We start from the raw sequence: 22,545 nt of genomic DNA, 5'->3' as shown, positions 1-22,545 counted from the left end.
AGGGAGCCTGCTTCTCCCTCTGACCCTCCCCCCTCTCATGTGCTCGCTCTCTCTCATTCTCTCTCTCTCAAATAAAATCTTAAAAAAAAAAAAAAGAGATGACTGGATAAAGAAAATGTAAGATCTAGCTCTTCATCTATATACGTGTGTGTATATATATCTACATATATAAGGAATATCTATATATATAAAGGAATATTATGCAGCCATAAGAAAGGATGAGGTCTTGCCTTTTGTGACATGGATGGACCTAGAGGGTATTATGCTAAATGAAATAAGTCAGACTGAGAAAGACAAATACCATATATTTTCACTCATATGTAGAATCTAAAAAATGAAACAAAGGAACAAACAAAAAAGTAGAAACAGACCTATATATACTGAAAACAAACTAATGGTTGCCAGAGGGCAGAGGTGTGGGGGATGGCAAAGGGGAGTGGGAGATAAAGGCTTCCAGTTTTGGAATGAATAAATCATGGGGATAAAAGGTACAGCATAGGAAATACAGTCAATAGTATTGTAATAGGGTTGTATGGTGACAGATGGTAGCTACATTTGTGGTGAGCATAGCATAACATATAGGCTTATTGAATCACTATGTTGTACACCTGAAACTAATGTAACATTGTGTGTAAACTATACTTCAATAAAATAAAATAAAACAAAATAATTCCAAGTGCCTACCAGTTGATTTATAATGCAATAATGGAAAACCACCTCTAAAAAGCAAACAAAGAAATATACTGACTTGATTTTTAAAAAAGGGAGAGGAATGCAACCAAGATTTCAAAGTGAGTATATGGCTAAGTAGGTTTAACTAACCCTAGAATCTAAAACTGACCACTATCCTAGTGGTTCTCAAGAGCGGGCCACAGCAGTAGTAGCAGCAGCAGTAACACCTGGGAACTTGCTAGAAATCCACATTCTTGGCCTCAATAACTGACCCAGCAATCAGGAATTCTAGGGGTTGCTTCAACAATCTGTGCTCTAACAACACAAACCTTCTGGGTAATTCTGAAAGTTTGATACACACTATATTCTATGCTTCCTCCAACAATACTTTTTACCAAAAACTCTGTCTTTCATCTTTTCACTTTATTATTGAGATATACATACTATAAAGTATACTATCTCCTGATTTTGACATGTCTAAGAATTTTTGTTGTTTGCCAGCTTCTGTGAATGTTATATTTAGTGTTGGATTTTGCTGCCTTTCTTTAAAGAGTGTTTAATTAGTTCTGGTAGGCTGTTAAATTAGTTGCATTTTATTTTAGTTTGATCTTTATGAGACTTGTTTTAAGAATATTTAGAGTGGGTCTACAGTAGCTGTTACTGTAGGAATAGTTTAGCCCCACCATAATACAGGTGACCCTTCCAGGATCTCTATTGAATATTACAATTAACTAGTGAGGAATCTCCAATTCGGCTAATGGGAACTCAAATAATTCCAAGCCCTGTGTGAATTGTGAGCAGTTTAGTTCATGGCTCTGTTGCTCTTTTCCTGAGCTCAGAGAGTTTTATCCTATGTGTGCAGATATTAGTGTTAATCAAAAACCCAAGGGGGAACTCTATATAGATTTCTGAAGCTTTTTCTGTTTAGCTGCCTCCCTTCTGGAATTCTTCCCTGCACTTTCCAGCTATCTCAGATTCCCTGAACTCTCATCTCTATGTCTTCAATTCAGCAAAATTGCTGTGTTTTCTTTGACAACCTTCTTCCTATTCCACAATTCAGATTGTGCCTCAAAGCAGTAAACTGAGGTGATCACCTGGCTCAGTTTATTTATTCTCCTTCTCTTGGGGACCACAGTCCTATACTGTCTGTTGTTTAGTGTCTGAAAAAATAAATGTTCATGTATTTTGTAGAATCTTCCATATGGTTTCTTTTACTTCTTTTTTTTCCCATATAATTTAAATGAAAAAGTAAATCTCGTGCCTATTACTCCTTCATGAACAGTAACAGAATTTCACTGTGCATTTTTAGAAAGGCACTGATAAGCTGATTATAAAACTTATAAAAGCAAAGGGTAAGAACAGCCAATACAATTTTAAAAAAGAACAAAGGTGGGGCGCCTGGGTGGCTCAGACGGTTAAGCATCTGCCTTCAGCTCAGGTCATGACCTCAGGGTCCTGGGATCGAGTCCCGCATTGGGCTCCCTGCTCCTTGGGAGACTGCTTCTCCCTCTGCCTCTCTCTCTCTCTCATGAATAAATAAATAAAATCTTTAAAAAAATAAAAATTAAAATTAAAAAAATTAAACAAATAAATAAATAAATAAAAAAGAACAAAGGTGGAAGACTTACACCACCTCATTTCAAGATGGACTATAAAGCTACAATGTGGTATTAGTATGAGAATAGATAATGCATTCTCAATGGGAGTAATATCACCCCCAAGGAGGTAGAAATTGGTTTTTGGAAGAAAATGTTCTTATTCTTTTCACATATAAAGCACAGGTATACCTACAGTGCATAAATTAATACACAATATGCATCTGCTATTAAAAGTTCATGGGAGAAAGGGGCAATTAGGAATAAAAATGTCTAGGAAGGCTCATTAGGGGGATAATAATAAAAAGGTTAAGAAACACTGGAGTGGACAATTAGATAAACAGAAGAGAAAGTCCAGCAATAGACTCACATACAGTAGTCAACTAAATTCTAGTCAAGCCACCAATGAGAAAAGTGTTTTTAACAAATATTGAACTAGGTATTCACAAGGATGAAAATGAACCTCAACTCTTATCTTACTTCACCCCCCAAAACACACGCACAATTGCTCATCATTCAAAATATAAAACTTGGAAACCTAAAGTTTCTCTAAGTAAACACTGGAGAATTATCTTCACAAATTTGGGAAGATAAAAAGAAAGATTTTTTTTTTAAAACACAAAAGTACTAACCTTAAAAAAATATTGATAAGTTAAACAATGCTATACAGAACATACAAAGAACTTCTATAAAAACAATTAAAAAAATAACAATTAAAAATTGAGCAAAAGACAATGACTTAAGTAAAAAGGCAAATATGAAGAACAAGATGCTCAACAACATGAGTAATCATGAAAATCTAACAAGACACTCTTAACCTTCACTAGAATTGTTAAAACAAAAGTGATTGATAGTACCGAATGCAGGTAAATGTATGGAGCAACTAGGACTCTCATGCATTGCTCTTGAAAGTGTAAAATGGAACAAGCTCTTTGGAAAACAGGTTTTCGGTTATTTATAAAGTTAAGCATACATTTACACTATGACCCAGGGATTCCACTCAGGTATTTACCCAAGAACAATGAATACAAATGTTTACAGTAGTTTCTCAATTGAGGGTGAGTCTTGACACTCCCATGCCCCCCAGTCAAAGAACACTGGCAATGTCCGAAGTCTTTTTTTATTGCCACTACTGGGGAGTACTAGCATCTAGTAGGTAGAAGCCAAGATCCTGCTAAAAACTTTACAATACACAAGGCAACACGCAACAAAAAGGATTTGCCACACCTAAAGTCAATAGTTTTGAAGTTGAGAAACCACAGTCTACACAAAAAGTTGAAAATGAATTTTTTTTTTAAAGATTTTATTTATTTATTTGAGAGAGAGAGAATGAGAGACAGAGAGCACGAGAGGGAAGAGGGTCAGAGGGAGAAGCAGACCCCCTGCTGAGCAAGGAGCCTGATGCGGGACTCGATCCCGGGACTCCAGGATCATGACCTGAGCTGAAGGCAGTCGCTCAACCAACTGAGCCACCCAGGCGCCCGAAAATGAATTTTTTTAAATGAATGTTTAAATAGCCTTATTTTTGGAGGCTCTAACTGAAAAATCCCAAATATCCACCAGCAGGTGACTGGATAAGCATATTATGGTGAATGTATGAACAGCAATCTGTAATATAAAAAAGCAAGCTACTAACGTATGCAACAATATGGATGAATTTAAAAAGCATTTTGTGGTAAAGAAAAAAAAAAGCAAGACATAAAAGAGCACATCTATTTGATTCCATTTATATGAATGACTAGGAAAGACAAAACAGGGAGCAGATCAGCAGTTTCCTAGAACTCAGGTGGAGAGTGGTGACTGTAAAGTAGCATGAGGGAACTTTTCAGAATGATAAAAATGTTTTATATCTCAATTGTGGTGGTGGATACATTGGAGCCTACTTTGTTGAAACTTACTGAAATATACACTTAAAATGTGTGCATCTTATTCCATGTTAATTTTGCCTCAATAAAGAGGCAAAATTAAAAAAAAATTTTCCATGTTAATTTTGCCTCAATAAAGAGACAATTTTAAAAAAAATAGTCTTCAGGATTGCATTGCATTTATAGATCAATTTGGGAAGAGTGGCTATCTCAAAAATACTGAGTCTTTAATGCACAGATATGGTTTATCTCCCCATTTAGTTCCTTAATTTCTCTAAGAAAAGTTTTATAATTTCTAGAGTAGAAGTTTTACGTATTTTTGCTAGATTTATTACTAGATATTTGATATTTGATGATGCTATTGTAAATGATAGTTCAAAAATTCGCACATGTTGTTATGTCTGTTTGCTTTTACCTTACAGAGTTGTGGAGAACTAATGATATGAGATTTTAAAATGCTCTAAATAGGTATGGCAGCACTATTTCAAAAACATGGATGGAGAGATCTGGTGTTTTTATAAGATGTGTTCCAGCAAACATGCATTATATTTTATACAACGTCAGCTGGGTTTCCAGTACATTTACTGGATACACCTAATACACCAAAGTGTATTAGGTCACAACACTGGTATAGTGAGGTGGCCTCACTAAGACCATGGTATTTTGTGTGATAGTCATGGGGGTTCCCTGCTCATATCTCCCTTCAAGAAGCAGCTTCCCATTCATCTCCAGGGAACATGGTTAGTTAACAGCTTCTAGCTTCGGAGCCTTCAGTATTCTCCTCAGCTTTTGAGCTGAGGCCATGTCTTCCTAGGAAGTCTTCTACCAATGGCTAGGCATGCCAAGGGTATTAGGGCCTGGCCACTCTGCCCAACTCAGCCTCCAAAAGCCAGTTATCTGTGCTTGAAAGCTCCCTACTGGGTGGGCCAAGACCTTGTTGGATTTCTATCATGGTCTGAGGCTCTTCTTGCTGAATTCAGTTTCCCCAGGCCCTTTTCCTTGTGTAGGTGTTAGAACCACATTTTAGCCTGAACACTTTCCCTGGCTAAGTCACCTTCCTCCTTCCTTTATCTTCCCTAACTTGTATTCCTCCTGCACTCCCTGGCCTCCCAATACCACTTGAACTCCACTTCATCTCAGCATCTGCTTCTCATAGGCTACAAATGACAATTTCACAATACGTTCAAAGAACTTAGAATCTTTGCTTCAGTTATCCCTGCCTTCAAGCCCACCAAATTTTAACATTTCTTTTACACTCAAGCAGCCTTTCTCTTCCTTTGAATGTAAAAGCTCTTCCCCTTCTTAAGCATTTATATTCAACCACATGGCACAAACTACCTCAGTTCTGGGGTTACTGTGTGAGATTCCTCCTCTATTTCCAGAAGAGAGCTCTGAAGGGTTCTTATGCACAGATTAAAAATCTCATCCAATGAGTCTGTCTTGCACATGGATCCTTAGCTCTCTTCCCAAAGACTACATTTTATATTACCAATGAGTCAGTTTACAGCTACATAGCTCCAAATTAATATCTCTTCCCATCATGCTACAAAACCACTCTCTTGTTGGCTGGGAACACTGTTTTCTATCTTTCATTGTAGGAAGGCTTTTTTTCCAAAAAAAAAAAAAAAAGTACTGCCAATTCTTTATGCTTGGTTTGAGTTGTAAGGCTAAGATTAAGAAAGGGAAAAAAAAAACATAGTATTTTTCTCTTCAAAAGTTCTTTCTTTAATGGAATATGTTGTTTGAAGGCTTTTGTCCAACTCTCTGGGGTCTATAGATTTCTGGATTTCTCATTGCTCATTGATTTTCTGAAAATGCCTGAGACATATAGTGGTTCTTATTTAGACTCTAACAACATTGCCTTGCTCTCCTTCCATTCCTGTGTGATCTTTTCAGGAAAGAGTAATTGCCCTGGGCTTCCCCACTACCATTCATTCATTCAACAAATATTTATTCAACGCCTACCGTGTGCCAGGCATTTTAATGCATATTTCACTTTATTAGACAAAATAAAACTAAAAAGCAAAATTAAAGCATAGCACAATCATCATGCGAATTTTAAAACTTGGAATAAAAAAAGGTTTTTGTTTTGTTTTATACCAACAGGTCAATGGGAGGTTGTATAAAGTGGGGGTGGTAGGGAAAGGAGAGTTAGATAATCTGTTTTTCGCTTCATGCTTTGTAGTGTAGAAGCTTCTATGCCAAACTGCATCTCAAAAATCACTTATCCAAAATGGAGCTTCTGATATGCACACCCCAAGTCCCCTTCTCTCACAAAATCCCCTATTTTAGTAAATGTAAACTCCATAGTTGCCACTCAAAAAATATTTGTTGAGTTAGTGAATCTAAGATAATATTAGCAAAATCCCAGAGTGGAATGTATTTTGCTTTTTTATTGCTTATATACTGCAAGCTCAAAGTCATCTATTTGTTTTTGTTTTTAAACAAAATCAAAATCAATGCTTTATAACATTTATATGCATAGCACCTTACACTATACTTAGAAGTCCTACTTTTAAGTCTCTGTAGGAGATTCCATAATTCTCTTGCTCAGGTCCCCAGTCTCTCCTGACCTGACTTCTACAGCAGCCACCCTAATAGTCCTGTCTGACAACAATCTCTTCAAGTTTTCCTCCACACTGCTCATAATTACCTCAGGAAAAAAATCTAGATTCTTCTAGGTGGTCTAGAAGGCCTTTCTTGATCTGACTTCTACCTCTCTGTCCAACCTAACTCACCACCTAATCTTCCCTGGCCTTGTACTTTAGATTCTGGTTACTGAACTGACTATACAGTTTCCTGAGTAGACCACAACCTCACACTTTATTCTGTTTATGATGTTTCCTTTGTCTAGACTATCCTCTCCCAACCTACCTGCCTGATTCTAATCATCTGGGGGAGGTGGTCTTTGAAGGGCTTCAAAATAGAATATCCCTCTTCCCTACCATCAGTTCTGAATAAATTGAAAAATAAAGGATGAGAGGGTTGGAGATCAAAATAGTACTCTGCTTACTGTTGGAGCCCTGATTGGAGGTCATGGCTTTAGGTGTGTGAAACTAGTGAGGATGCTAATGAAGAGCCCTGGAGTTGGGAAACTCACCAGCTGAAGTGGTGGGACTGGATGGGACTAAACTTCCCCCATGACCAAGGAAAATCCTACCCTGGTGACCAAGGGGACCCTGGAGAAGCACTGTCACCTATATACCCCAAAGGCAGCAGATCCCAGGAGGAGAAAAAGAGAAACAGAGCCTGTTAAGCCCAGTGATCTTTTGTAAACTTTCCAGTCAGGCCAGTCACTTTATTTTCTTTAGGATAGAGTAAATAAATAAAGAGGCAAGGAGAGGCCAGGAATGTGAATGTGCTTTTAAAAATCCTTCTACATGGACACTAGAAGTGGGAGAAAGGCAGTCCTGTCTAACATTCTTCATGCCTCACTCCAATGTTTATTCCTGTGTGTTTCCTTCCCTAGTTTTTGCTAAGAGATTTAGAGGCTCTTTACTCTAGCCAGTGGTTTTCAACTAGGGGTGAATTTCCACCCCCCTTCCCTACCAGGGGACAACTGGCAATGTCTGAAGACATTTTTGGGTATCTCAACCTGGAGTGGGGCTGCTACCAGTGGTTAGTAGGTTAGTAGGTAAGGCCAGGCATGCTGCTAAACATCCTACAATGCACAGGATAGCTCCCAACAGAAAGAATTATCCAGCTCAAAATGCCAAGGCTGGGAAACCTTGTCCTACACATATACTGCTCCTAATTTGTACTTTTCCATCCTTACCTCCTTAAAGTCCCGAAAGGCACATTATATGTTTCAATTTTGGATTCCCAGTACCTACTAGGTGATCAATAAACATCTGTTGAAAGACTAAATGAATGAATGAGCCAGGTCATAAACATTAAAACTACAAGAAAATAGTCAACTAAGCCTCTGGATGACGTAGAGATCATTTATACCCTTAGGGTTGCTAATCTGGAGGCTGAATGCATGGTGTCTGTGAGCTTCTAAAATTCTATGTAAAATGATGTGTGTTCATATTTGTATTTTTCTGAGTAAAAGTACTAGATTTTATCAGATTTTGAAAGAAGTCTATTACTCCAACAATATTGAAAACCACATTTAAGATGCCACTTAAAAAAACTCATACCATGAGAATCAGTGCATCAGCCCCTTTTTCTAGGAAAGGTCTGGCCATACCTGTTTGTCATGAAAGGATTACCTTGTGGCTCTGACTCATTATACCCAAATTTAAGAACCACAAGTGCTTGTTTTTATGCCCAGAGCCTCCTGCCTTTGACTTTCTCATTGTTCTGTTACTGTTCATGACCCTTAGGTCACATATGCTGTGCTGACACATAGATAGCCTCTTCAAATATTGTAACCTGGGCATTTTCTTAATCGCATTCCATTTTGTTTCTAATTATGCATTAATTTACCAGGAGCACATTAAACTTTAATAAAGACATTAGAAATTATCTGCCCAGGGCAGTCATTTTATAGATGACAGAATGGAAGCCCCAAAGAGGTAAATCAACTGCTCAATATCAGAACTGCAAGGGTCTCCTGTTTCCTAGTTTAGTGGGCTTTTTAGCACATAAACTAATGTTTTAACTATCATGACTTCCTGATTGCCCATACACCATCTTGCTTCTTAAGAAATTTTAACTCTTGTACATAATGGAAACTGCCCAATATATTTTAAGACTTGCTCACAGCAAAAATCAAACCAGAGAGAGAGAGAGAGAAATAAAGGAAAGAAAGAGGATAATAGAAAACACAATGACCAGTAATAACTATTGACCTTGGAACAAACCCCAAAAAGCTACTTGCACAGTGTCTTAACTTACAGTTCTTGGGAAACAGGATTGCGTGGGATGTTCTCTCCTCTTAGGTTTGAAAACAGAACTTAGTACCAGACCAAACATAACCCCAAGGCTTACAATGCATTGAAGTCTGGCTTGAACAGGTCTAATAAGCTGGGGTCTCATATCATGAGTTCCAGAGGGCAAGAAAGGCATATAGAATGGAGGTCAAATTTTTTATCAGGTAAGCTAATTGGCAACTTGTGCCTACCAGGAAAAGGCATGACTCCACAAATCACCTTCTTTTCTACCTAGAGTTAATACTGCAGTTCAGAATCAGCTCCTCTGCCATTACAGACATATATAAAGGATTTCCTGTGAGAAAAAGGAAACATCTCTTAAACCTGATTGTTGTTTTTCATCATTTTGGCCACTTAGTAGCTATGTAATCTTCAGCTAAATACTTTCCGTTTCTAAGCTTCAGTTTCCTCATTTGTAAAAAAGATGATAATAAAAGCAACCACCTGATAAGGTGCCTGCAGGATGCTCAGCTATTGTAAGCTCTTAATAAATATTAACTATTCACATTTGAATATTTTAATGGTATTGTTTTGGAAAGTAGCAATACTCCAGCTAACTATTATATATTTTCAGTTTCTCAGGTAGTTAATAAACTCTGCTTTCTCTTTCAATGATTTTGATGAAACATCTTCTTGACATTTTAGACAAGAATTTTACCACTGAGCAAAAGTTTGGGGTTTAATTTCCTGTTGGCAATCTACTAATCAAAATTGCTGCTTAATTACCTGATGCCCCAATTAACCAGCACCAAGAAGGTTCAGTACATGGAGTGGGTACATTTTGACTAAATTAATTTGAATTTTATCTTATCTTCACAAGTTCCTTTTCAGCATTTAATATTACTGATTCACTAAAGCTGTGGGGAGTAACTGATATGGGGTGTAGTGCTGATTGGGCAGAGAAATCTGCGTAAGGAGAAGAGGAAAATAAAAGCACAAACCAGCTTAACTGCCTTAATTGATTTGACTAGTTGTTAGACACAAAAATAAACCCTTCAAGTTAAGGCTTTAAAAACATTTTTGTCTGGCATGCTCCTTCAGCGTGTGTGTGTGTGTACATGTGTGTATGTTTACATCTTATGAGATTATGGGAGAATTTGTGTCAGCAATTAGACAAGGCATTGGGACTTTTTTCCCTTGGGACTCCAGAAGCACAGTTGTGCTTATTACACTCATGATTCCTGGCTCTATGCCAATCTTCTCTCTTGTTCTATTTCTATTTTTTCCCCTTTCACCCCAATGCCTGCTCCTTCACCAAGAGAGCCATTCTAATTTGTTTAATATGTCCCTGGATATGCACGTATCTTTGAAAACTGTGTCAATATGTGCACTGATTTTGTCACTTAACACTGTGTTTTTAAGATCTATCCATGTTGCTTATGTACACTGAGAGTATGCTTCTATCTGCTGTATGGTATTTTAAATGCACTTGCCACATTTTATTTATGCCTTTTCCTAGTGATTGCAACTAGGTTTTCTCCAAGTCACTTATCACACACCACTTCATATGAACATCCTTATATATAACTTCTACAGATCTGTGAGTTTATCTTCTGAGGTATAAATTCAGGAATGGGATTGATAGGTCAGCAAATAGAGAATATATATGCAATTTATAGAAATAAATGTTTTTATATATATGTATACATATGTATATGTATTTAAACGTAAGTAGTGACAGACTTCTTTCCAGAATGGCAATTCCTGTTTCCATTCCTACCAGCAGTGCTCTGGTTTTCCTGTTCCCATGTACATCTCACTAATACTTAATATTATCCTATTTCTAGTTTTTGTCTCTCTGATCAATAAAATATGACATTTCATGTTGTTTTAATTTTTTTTTTTTTGTTTTCTCTTGATTACTAATGAGGTTGAGCATTTCTTCACATATCCATTGGCTATCTTCCATTTCGTGTATCACTTCTATAGCCATGGTTCCTTTTCTCTGTATTTTTATTTTTTTTAGTTACTAGACACTCTCTTTAGAGCTAGCAAACATTTCCTTCCAAAGACCTCTCTATTAGCCTTGTCTATGGTGCCCTTCATTGAATAGAAATTCTTAAACTTTATACAGTTATAGTCATCAATTTGGGGCAGTATTGTGTATACTTCCTTGATCCAAGAAGCCATTCCTCAGGATGAAGTTACAAAACATCCCTTTACATTCTACTTATTAGCTTTATAGTTTAATATATAAGCTTTATAGTTTATAGTGTATGGTATAAAGTAGAGAACTACTTTATTCTTCTTTATATGGCAAACCAGCACAGTCAGAATCATACATTAAAAATCTAGTTTTCTCTACTGCTTTGTAATGCTTCTTCAATCATATTCTAGTGTTTATATGTTCATGGGTCTGTTTATAAACTCTCTGTTCAATCACACTGGTCTCTGCTCTTGTACCAATACCATATTGTTTCTGTTGCTAAGAATCAGTTAATGTCTGCTAAGAATCTTAATGTCTGATGTGAGTCATTTAAAAATGACTTTGCCTTTCCTTTTAAAAATTGTCCTAGTAATTTGCGGACTTTCATTCTTTCATATATCTTATTATCAGTTGGTTAAATTCCTAAAAACATACTGCTAGCATTTTATTAACATTTTCAGGTCAATATTGAAAGAAAAAAAATGTTATGCTGTAATTTTATTTATTTCCTAAGATTTTCTTTTACATTTTTTTAAAATTTTTTAAGATTTTATTTATATATTTGACAGAGAGAGACAGCGAGAGCAGGAACACAAGCAGGGGGAGTGGGAGAGGGAGAAGCAGGCTTCCCGCGGAGCAGGGAGCCCGATGCGGGGCTCGATCCCAGGACCCCGGGATCACAACCTGAACAGAAGGCAGATGCTTAACTGAGCCACCCAGGCACCCCTCTATTAATGTTTTTAAGCTAATTATTGCTGGTTGAAATTTTTAAACTGTTTTTGTTTGCCAAATTTGCCAAACTCTAGCAAAACTCCTAATACTTTAATATTTTGTCTGCTAAACCTTTGAGTTTTTTATATAGATAGGAAAAATAAATTTATATAGTAATATAAATTGATAAAATGAATTATAAAGTAAATTTATATAGTTGTTTGTTCCATTTTAATCCTACAGCTCTTATTTTGTTTCAAATATTATTGTTTGTCCAGAACTTCTGGTATTATATCAAATAATGGTAACCACTGCAACCAACCATTGCAACCAACCTTCTCTATTCAGTATAATGTTGGCTTTAAAGTTTTAGTAAATAAGTTTTATTCAGGGAAAAAAAATTCCCTTAAAAGGAAAAGTTTTAAAAAATCATCTTTATCCAATTCTTTTTCTACAGCTATTTGAATAACAGATTTTTTTTTCTTTTAGTCCCTTAATGTGTACATTTTCTTATGTTGAATGACCTTTGTATTCTCAAGAGAAAAACTTATTAATCATGATGCTATTTTTTTATTTTTTTAATTTTTATTTTATTTTATTTTTTTAAAGATTTTATTTATTTATTTGAGAGAGAGAGAACACCTGAGAGGGGATAGGGTCAGAGGACGAAGCAGACTCCCTGCCGAGCAGGAAGCCTGATGCGGGACTCCATCCAGGGACTCCAGGATCATGACCTGAGCCGAAGGCAGTCACTTAACCAACTGAGCCACCCAGGCGCCCATGATGCTATTTTTTTAAACACACAGCTTGATTCCATTAGCTAATAATTTTATTTAGAATTTTCTCATCTATATTCATAAGTAAGGTGGATCTACATATATTTTTTTCTTATACTCTTTTCATCTGGGCTTAAAATCAAGGTTTTATTGGCTTTATAAAATTACTTGAGCAGTTTTCCCTTTTTGTGTTTTCTGGGATAACTGATATAAAGTTTAACAGTTCTTTAATAATTTAGTAAAACTCAGCTATAAAATCGTAAAAATGCTTTGATTACCATAAAAATGTAATTATATCAGTCTATTAAGCTTTTATATTTCTTCTTGGGCTAATTATGCATTTTTTTGTTTTTTTGTTTTTTCAAAATTATATATTTTATCCAGGTTTTTTTTGCTATTCTCTATTTCATTGCTTTGTTGTTTTTTCCCCCTTGATTGAATTCTTAGCTCATGTATTTTCAGACTTTCTTGTTTTCTGATAAATATATTTAAGTCTATATCCCATATTAGCTATGTTTTATTGGAAAATCCCTCCCTTACCAATAGTATGAAATGGCCAAACACAAGACACCTGACAAGTCATATGAGCTTGATAGCAGTGTATTAGTCATATACTCACAACCCAGGAGAGGAGGACACCACACACCAAAGGGGGCCACAACGGTTGCATTTGGGATCAGAGTGATCTATTTTTTTCCTACTGGAAATATTTGTCCAAGGATACATTTTATGGAAATCTTATCATTTTATCAGCCTTACATTACTGAGAATATCATAAAACCCTAAGTTCAAAGACTTCCTTTAATACTTTGTGTTAACCGGTAACACAAATATTACTCTATTGTCTTCCATCTAGGAAAAGTTTGATAATAATAATAGTTAACACTTAAAGAATGTTTACTGTGCAAGGGAGTGTTCAACACAATTTACATACATTAACTCCTTTAATGTTGATAATAGCAAACTCATTCTTGTTTCTTTATAGATATAATACCCTGTGCCTACCCCCCACCCCCATTCTGGAAGCTTGTAGAATTTTTCTTTTTTGGTTGATGGTCTTAAATGTTAGTATATTATGCCTAGGTATGATTTCTTTTTTTCATCCACTCTATTTACTAGTTCATGGTCTTTTTTATCTAAGGTCTTATATATTTATTCAGTTCTGAAAAATTCTTGTTTATTATCTCCTCAAATATTCCCTTTCCTTCATTTATTTGGTTTGGTTTGGGGCTTTTTTCCAGCTTTACTGAGATATAACTGACCTGTAACACTGGGTAAGTTTAAGATGGACGAGATGATTTGATACACATATATTATGAAATCATTACCACAGTAAGGTTAGTTAACACATTCATTACCTCACATAATTACCTTTTTGTGTGTGTGCTGAAAACATTTAAGATCTACTCTTAGTAACTTTCAGGAATACAATACAGTATTGTTAACAATAGTCACCATGTTGTACACTAGATCCCAGAACTTATTCACCTTATAACTGGAAGTTCGTACCCTTTGACCAATACTTCCTCCTTTCTGTCACTCCCAGCTCTTGGCAACCACCCTTCTACTCTCTGTTTCTATGAGTTTGGCTTTTTTAGATTCCACATGTGAGTGATATCATACAGTATTTAACTTTCTCTGTCAGACTTATTTCACTAAGCATAATAATCTAAAGGTCTATCCATATTGTTAAAATGGCAAGACTTCCTTCCTCCATCTATTTGTTCCCTCTTCCCAAAACGCCTATTTATAGATCTCAGCATTTTTTTTTAACTTCTATCCTCTGTATCTCTTACCTTTCTTTTTTATTTTCTTGTCTGTTGCTTCCAGGGAGAGTTCTTCAGCTGATCTTCCAGTTCACTAATTTATTTTCAGGTATGTTGAGTTCTTTATTTCAAGCCTCACGTTTTGATGCCCAGTTTCTTTCACTGATTCATTTTTTTTTTTTAAGATTTTATTTATTTATTTGACAGAGAGAGACACAGTGAGAGAGGGAACACAAGCAGGGGGAGTGGGAGAGGGAGAAGCAGGCTTCCGGCAGAGCAGGGAGCCCGATGCGGGGCTCGATCCCAGGACCCTGGGATCATGACCTGAGCCGAAGGCAGATGCTTAACGACTGAGCCACCCAGGTGCCCCTCACTGATTCATTCTTATAATGATTTCTGTCTGTTTTGTGTTCCTAATAATCTCCCTTAGTTCTTTGAAAATCTTTATTACGCTTTAAAAATCTTTTTCTTCTATCTGGTACATTAATGGTGCTTCACCTAGTACAGGTTGTCCAGTTTGTCTTCTTTTATAGTACTTACACCTCAGAAAATTTCTACTTTGGCTGGTAATGTTTCCAATCTGAAGCAGCAAAAGCCTAGGTCCTGTCTAGCACCCATCTGACTGTATTTGGCATTGGGGAGGGAATGCTCTTCTTAGAAGATGAGCTCTGGTATTAAAATTCACCCTCTATCCCTCATTCCACTTGTTCTCCCCACCATCAACTTGGCAACTGGCTTTGAAACCTTATACCTTGGCCTATGGCACTACTCTGTCAAAAGCTACCTCTCTGAACGACAATCACCTATCTCATGGGGTATTGAAAAGAAAAGGGGAGAGGGAGGGATAAATGCTTAAGGACTAGCCTCCTGCATATATGGGTTTTGTTCGTTTGTTTAATTTTTTTCAATTATTTTTTTATTATGTTATGTTAATCACCATACATTACATCATTAGTTTTTGATGTAGTGTTCCATGATTCATTGTTTGCGTATAACACCCAGTGCTCCATTCAGTACGTGCCCTCTTTAATACCCAACACCAGGCTAACCCATCCCCCCAACCCCCTCCCCTCTAGAACCCTCAGTTTATTTCTCAGAGTCCATAGTCTCTCATGGTTCGTCTCCCCCTCCGATTCCCCCCCTTCATTTTTCCCTTCCTACTATCTTCTTCTTCTTCTTTTTTTTTTTTTAACATATAATGTATTATTTGTTTCAGAGGTACAGGTCTGTGATTCAACAGTCTTACACAATTCACAGAGCTCACCATAGCATTTGTTTAATTTTTATCACTCTCCATCCAAGCTAGGGAGCTCTTCCCTATTTGACTCTGATCCAGAGCACAGGATGGTTCCTTGCTTTTGAGTTGATACGATTCTAACACCTGGACCTAATCTTCTTCTGTCTCCGAGGAGCTCCTCACAGTTTCAATGTCAGGTTCTAGGATTCCTCAACCTTTTTTCTTTCTCTTTTGGCATCCCCAGAAGTGAGTTAGGGGGAAGCCAGCCCCTAGAGCTACTTTACTCTCTTAACAGAATCAGCCAAGTATGGCCTGGGTACTCCCAACTGTATCCCAGTCCTCACTTACAAAATATGTCTAAGAAAACATGTTTGCCCAGAAATATGTTAAGGCTGAGTTTTTAATCCAGAAAGCTGTACTTCTACAATGATAGAAGAGGGTATTTCACAGACTTGAGGTGGCAGTTTTGTGCCAAGGTGTATAGTTTTTAGAAAGAATATAGCTGGGCCGCCTGGGTGGCTTAGTAGGTAAAGCGTCTGTCTTTGGCTCAGGTCATGATCCCAGTGTCCTGGGATTGAGCCCTGCATCCAGCTCCCTGCTCAGCGGGGAGCCTACTTCTCCCTCTCCTCCCTGCTCCTGCTCTCTCTCGCTATCTCTGTCTCTCTCTCTCTCTCTCAAATAAATAAATAAAATATTAAAAAAAAAAAACAAAGAACATAGCCAGGGCAAGACAGTATGACCAGCTTTGATAAGTACATATACCTCAGTCATATTTATTGGCCCCCAGTAACCCTGTAGAGAATTTTTCATTCATTTTCCTCTTTCTCTCCTTCTTGTCTTCTCTTCTCCCCACTCCCACCCCACCTTCTCTCCTTCCTGCCCTCTTTTTCTGCGTGCGAAATAATCAGAAGCTGCTTGCCCAAAGCAATATGATTCCACACAGTGGGACACAGGTAAAAGCGGATTTGCAGCAGGAAGTTTGGTGGAAGGGCAAAGAAGCACTTTCCTCCGTACTCAGAGGATTATGTCTAGACAAGGATGACTGATTTGACTTCCAAATTAAATATTGCAATGCAATTTCCCCAACAACAATAGGTGATTCTTATAAGCAAAGCATTATATGGTTCTTTGCTCTTCTAATTGTAATGTCCCCTCTGATTTCTTCCATTAATGTGCTTCTTGCCAGAAGCATGCCAGATAATTGAGTAAAGACAGCCAGATTAGTCACTCCAAATTACCTATACTCTACAAAAGAAAAAAAAAATTACCAGAAATCTACAGTCAATTTTTATTTTCTCCCAAAGTAAAAATGTGCAGGGGACTATTCAAAAATGTTATTTTATTTGTATTCTACACTTATGTAAATTCACAAGAATAAATGGTTTCCAATGACATCATCCTCCCTCCTAAGTAGATAATTAACTGACTGGTACACTTTCCAAAAGAAGGATTTTACCAAATAAGGACCATTGCGAATGCAAATGCACAAAGCGAACACTTGATGAATAGAAAAATAAGTCTACCCCCAGAAGAGAAAGAATATACCTAAGTAACTGCTTCTTAAGAATAATAATGTCATTCATTTACTTCAGATTTTCTTATTCAGATATTCTCGATTTATTCAATAAAGGAAAAAAGTTTTTAAAGCTATTCTTTTGCTTTTTTAACATATAAATTTATTTCATTATGGCCAAAACCTATTTCAACCAATTAATTTATCCTTCAAAATTATGTCATAATCATTCCCTTCCTTCTTTCTATACCACTATCTCATCCCTATTCCCTGTATCAGTTACTATTGCTGTATAACAAACACACCAAAACCCAATGGCTTAAAACAATTACTTAGTATTTATCATGTGTTTGTGGGCTGCCTGGGGTTAGTTGGGGCTCAACTGCTTCCCACCTCTCTCTCTATAGACTAACTAAGACATGTTCTTCTCTTGATGACCGATGAAGTAAGTCCAATCACACAAGTGCTTCTCGAGTCCTACTAACATTCTAGCAGCCAAAGCAGATCACATCATCAAGTCCAGAGGCAAGAGGTGAAAGATATAGGGTGGAAGAGAGAGGGAATGAATATTTGGAATAGTAATTTAACTTACCTCATCTCCTTATTTATATATTATGGTACATCAACCTCTTAACTGCTTTTGGTGATGTAGAACCATCCTTGTCCAATGTTTTTTGTATATATTTCCGATCAATCTTCTTTTTTTTTTTTTTAAGATTATTTATCTGAGAGAGAGCATGAGCAGGGGAAGGGCAGAGGGAAAGGGAGAGGGAGAAGCAGGCTCCCCACTGAGCAGAGAGCCCGATGTGCGGCTTGATCCCAGGACCCTGAGATCGTGACCTGAGCTGAAGGCAGACGCTCAACCAACTGAGGTACCCAGGCGCCCCCCAGATCAATCTTCTTCAAAAAGCACTTTTATTATGTCATCCATTTGCTCTAAAATCATGAATAGGTCTCAATTTCCAACTATACTATGTCAAAAAACCCTGTCTTTCAAAATCCTTCATAATTTGGCCATTCTCCATTTTCTCAGCATATATCCTCCACTCTAATAAAGCTAGACTCTTCAATATTTTATGAACGTTTTTTACCTATTCTCCTCTAGGTACTTCTGTTCATACAGTTTCTCCCACCATAAATGCCACCTTGTCTGCCTGGTCCTAATTTCATCTTCTCCACAAAGTTCCCGAGGTAATTTCCCCTAGCTTGTATGCCTTTTATGCTATTGAATCAATGTGTTACTTCTCCCAGGGGAAGATTTGTTTTTCACTTATTGATTCAACAAGGTTTTACTTAGTATTTACTAAGCATTGCCAGGCATTATAATAAATGTTGGAGATAACACAGGGGAAAAGACCCAGTCCCTATATAACAACAAACTGGATAACCTAGAAGAACTGGATAAATTCCTAGAAATACCCAACCTTCCAAGACTGAATCATAAAGAAATAGAAAGCCTGAATAGACTGATAACAAGTGATAAAATTGAATCAGTAATTTAAAAACTCCTAAAAAACAAAAGCCCAGGACCAGACCACCTCATAGGTGAATTCTATCAAACATATAAAGAGTTAGTATCTATCCTTCTCCAATTATTCCAAAAAATTGAAAAGGAAGGAACACTTTGAGGCCAGCATTACCCTGATACCAAAACCAGACAAAGACCCCACAAAAAGAAAATTACAGGTTAATATCCCTGATGAATGTATATGTAAAAATTCTCAACAAATGAATGGATATGTATATATCCATTACATGTATGTCTACACACACACACACACACACAATGGACTATCACTCAGCCACAAAAAGAGAACGAAATCTTGCTATTTGCAACATGGTTGAATCTAGAGGGTATTATGCTAAGTGAAATAAGATTCTAATACGTAGAATCTAAAAAACAAAACAAATGAATAAAACAAAACAGAAACAGACTTGTAGATACAGGAAAGAAACTCTTGGTTATCAGTTGGAGCAGGGTTTGGGGAGTGGGAAAAATAGGTGAAGGGGATTAAGAGGTAAAAACTTCCAGTTATAAGTTAAGTTATGAGGATGTAATATACAACATAGGGAATATAGTCAATAATATTATAATAACTTTGTATGGTGACACACAATAACTAGACTTATTATGAAGATTATTTCATAATGTATAAAAATCAAATCTCTATGATGTACACCTGAAACTAATAGGATATTATATGTCCATTTTATTTCAATAAAAAATAAAATAAATATAAATAAAAATCAATAAATACATTAGTTAAAAAAAAGTCCCAGTTTTGGGACTTGCTGATTGACAATCTCTTAGGAAATACTAAGGTGTGATAGAACTGCAGAGAGGTGAACATATAAGGGGGCACAGAAGTGCACAGGAGGGGCATTTAATCCTGTCTTGGGGGACTATGGAAAGACTTAGAGAACAAGTTGTCTAGAGTTCATCTATGTGGTAAGTGAGAGTTATTCAGTTGAAAAGGGATTAGCAGAGAGCATTAAGGGTTGAAGGAACTAAGATAAGGAAGAAAGAAACAGCATATTTAAAGTGCTGCCCATAATTCTGTGTGGCTGCGGCACTGAATGTGAGACAGAGAGAGGAGAGAAATAAGGCTAGAGAGGAAATCCATGTGTAAGGAATATGAAACTCACTGAAGTCAGCAGGGAAGTAAGTACTGTGCTTAAGCAGGGACATGACATAATCAGGTTACTGTTTGGATTTTTTGTTTTATTTTGCTTTCTTCAATTGAGATATAATTGAAATATAATATTTTATTAGTTTCAGGTGTACAACATAATGATTCAATTTTGTATGTATTATGGTATAATCACCACAAGTCTACTTAATATCCATCACCATACATAGTTATAATTTTTTAGAAAGATTTATCTATTTGAGAGAGAGAGAACATGCCCACGTGTGAGCAGGGGGAGGGGCAAAGGGTGAGGGAGAGGGAGAGAATCTCAAGCAGACTCTCTGCTTAGCATGGAGCCCATCACAGGGCTTGATCTTACAACTCTGAGATCATGACCTGAGCCGAAATCAGGAGTTGGATGTTTAACCAACTGAGCCACCCAGGTGCCCCATTCTTATTTTTTTCTTATGATGAGAACTTTTAACATCCACTCTCTTGGTAATTTTTAAATATACAATAGGGTATTATTAACTATAGTCATCATTCTGTACATCACATCCCCATGTCCTATTTATTTTATATTTGGCAGTTTGTACCTGTTGACCCCCTTCACCCATTTCACGTCTCACTACCACCCACTTACCTCTGGCAATCACCAATCTGTTCTCAATATTTATGAGCTCATTTTTAAAATTCCACATATAAGTGAGATCATATGGTATTTGTCTTTCTCTGACTTATTTCCCTTAGTATAATGACCTCAAGGTCCATCATGCTATTACAAATGGCAGGATTCCTCTTTTATGTCTACATTCCATTACATATATATAAGTACTATACATTTATGTTATAATTACATATATTATAGTATATATAAATTTTTTTTAAAGATTTTATTTATTCATTTGAGACACAGAGATACAGAGGAAGAGAGCATGAGCAGGGAGAGAGGCAGAGGGAGAAGGAGAAGCAGGCTCCCCGCTGAGCCAGGAGCCCGATGTGGGGCTCGATCCCAGGACCCTGGGATCATGACCTGAGCCGAAGGCAGATGCTTAACCATCTGAGCCACCCAGGCGCCCCAGTATATATAAATATTATAGATATATTATAAACATTATAAGTTATTTACAAATATTATAAATGTATTATGATATATAATATAATAATAATAATACATAATATATGTATATCATTTTCTTTATCCATTCATCCATTGATGGACACTTAGTCTGTTTTCATGTCTTGGCCATTGTAAATAATGCTACAGTGAATACATGGGTGCAGATATCTTTTTGAGTTAGTGTATTAGTTTCCTTTGGATACAGAATTCCAGAAGTGAAATTGCCAGATCATATGCACAAGTGCACAAGTATTCTCTTTTCTCCATATCCTTCCCTATTTTAAGTCTTTTAAAACACTAATCTATGTTAAAAGACTTAAAATAGGGAAGTGTGGGCTATGGATTAAAGGGAGATAAGAAGAGAAGCAAAAAAAAAAAAAAGAAAGAAAGGAAGGAAGGAAGGAAGGAAGGAAGGAAGGAAGGAAGGAAGGAAGGAAAGACGAGACCAGTTCAGGAGGCTGTTGTAATAATCCAGGAGAGATGAGTGTGAATCGAACTATAGTAGTGGAGAAGAGTAGATTATTTTAGAGACATTTGGAAGTGGATTTAACAGGTCTTGGCTATTAAAATGAAATAAGGGTACAAAGCAAATAGCAATGCCCCAAAATAGTTTGGGGAGCTTGAGAGGAAAAAGAGAGATACAGAGAAGTGGAAAGCAGGACAGGAGCAGGATGAAGAGGTGGACGAGAATGGGTAGGTGGGTGGTGGGGGGGAGGATGTCACGCCTTGATGCTAATTAAAGAATGATATTTGTTGCAGATATCACAAAGCAGGCAGGTAAGGAAGACCTTCCCAGCACCCCTAAAATCACTCCACATAGGTGGCCACCTAGCCTGCTCATCAATGGATGTAAGTTCAAGCTGTAATGGGTCTAAGAGGAGTGCTATGGCCCAGTGTTGCCTGAGATTCAGAGCAGCCCAGCTGTGGATACCACAGGTGGGGTACAAATTTGCTGAAGCTAAGACTATGGGTCTGTGTGCACTTTCTCCTTATTCGACTTAAAAGAGTGATAGTTAACAATTCCTCATTCCTTAAATACATACCCACTGGTGGGGTTCCTGAGACTTGCAGCTCATCCTTACTCACTTGATGTTACTAAACTAATAGTGTTCTACTAAAAAAGAAATGAAATAATTAACTCCAAAAATTTAAAGTCAGTTTTGCATTAAATGATAATTTATATTCCTTTTAAGGAAACTGAAATTAATAATTAATCCTTTATATCTGGAGAAATAAAATTTTCTTTGCTGGAAGAATGGTCAAAATATATACATTGGATCTTAAAAACAAAGACAGACAAGGAATTTTTATGGTAATATCAGTGATATTGGAAGGCTGCCCCCCCCCCAAAATAGTGCCTATAATAATGACAGCTACACACTCAAGGGAGGGAACTGCATACCTGGTGGTTTACAATGTGTTCAATTACTGGGTAGATCAGCGACTCAAGGCAATAGCAGTGCAAAAGGCTATTAGATCACTTACCAACCCCCGCCCCCATACTCCCACCAGTGCGGGATTCTTCTCTCTGGTATGTTCATAAGAACTCTGTTCAGTCTCGTTTTAAAGGTCTTAGGCTTGGAGGTTTTAATCACCTTCTTTAGACTCTTCCCTCCTATCATAGGAAGTATGTCCTT

This window comes from Mirounga leonina, unplaced genomic scaffold (genome assembly GCF_011800145.1).
Source record: "Mirounga leonina isolate KUSES-001 unplaced genomic scaffold, KU_Mleo_1.0 Mir_174, whole genome shotgun sequence".
Lineage (NCBI taxonomy): Eukaryota > Metazoa > Chordata > Mammalia > Carnivora > Phocidae > Mirounga > Mirounga leonina.
The sequence above is the reverse complement of the archived record's forward strand: the minus strand, read 5'-3'. Positions refer to the sequence as shown.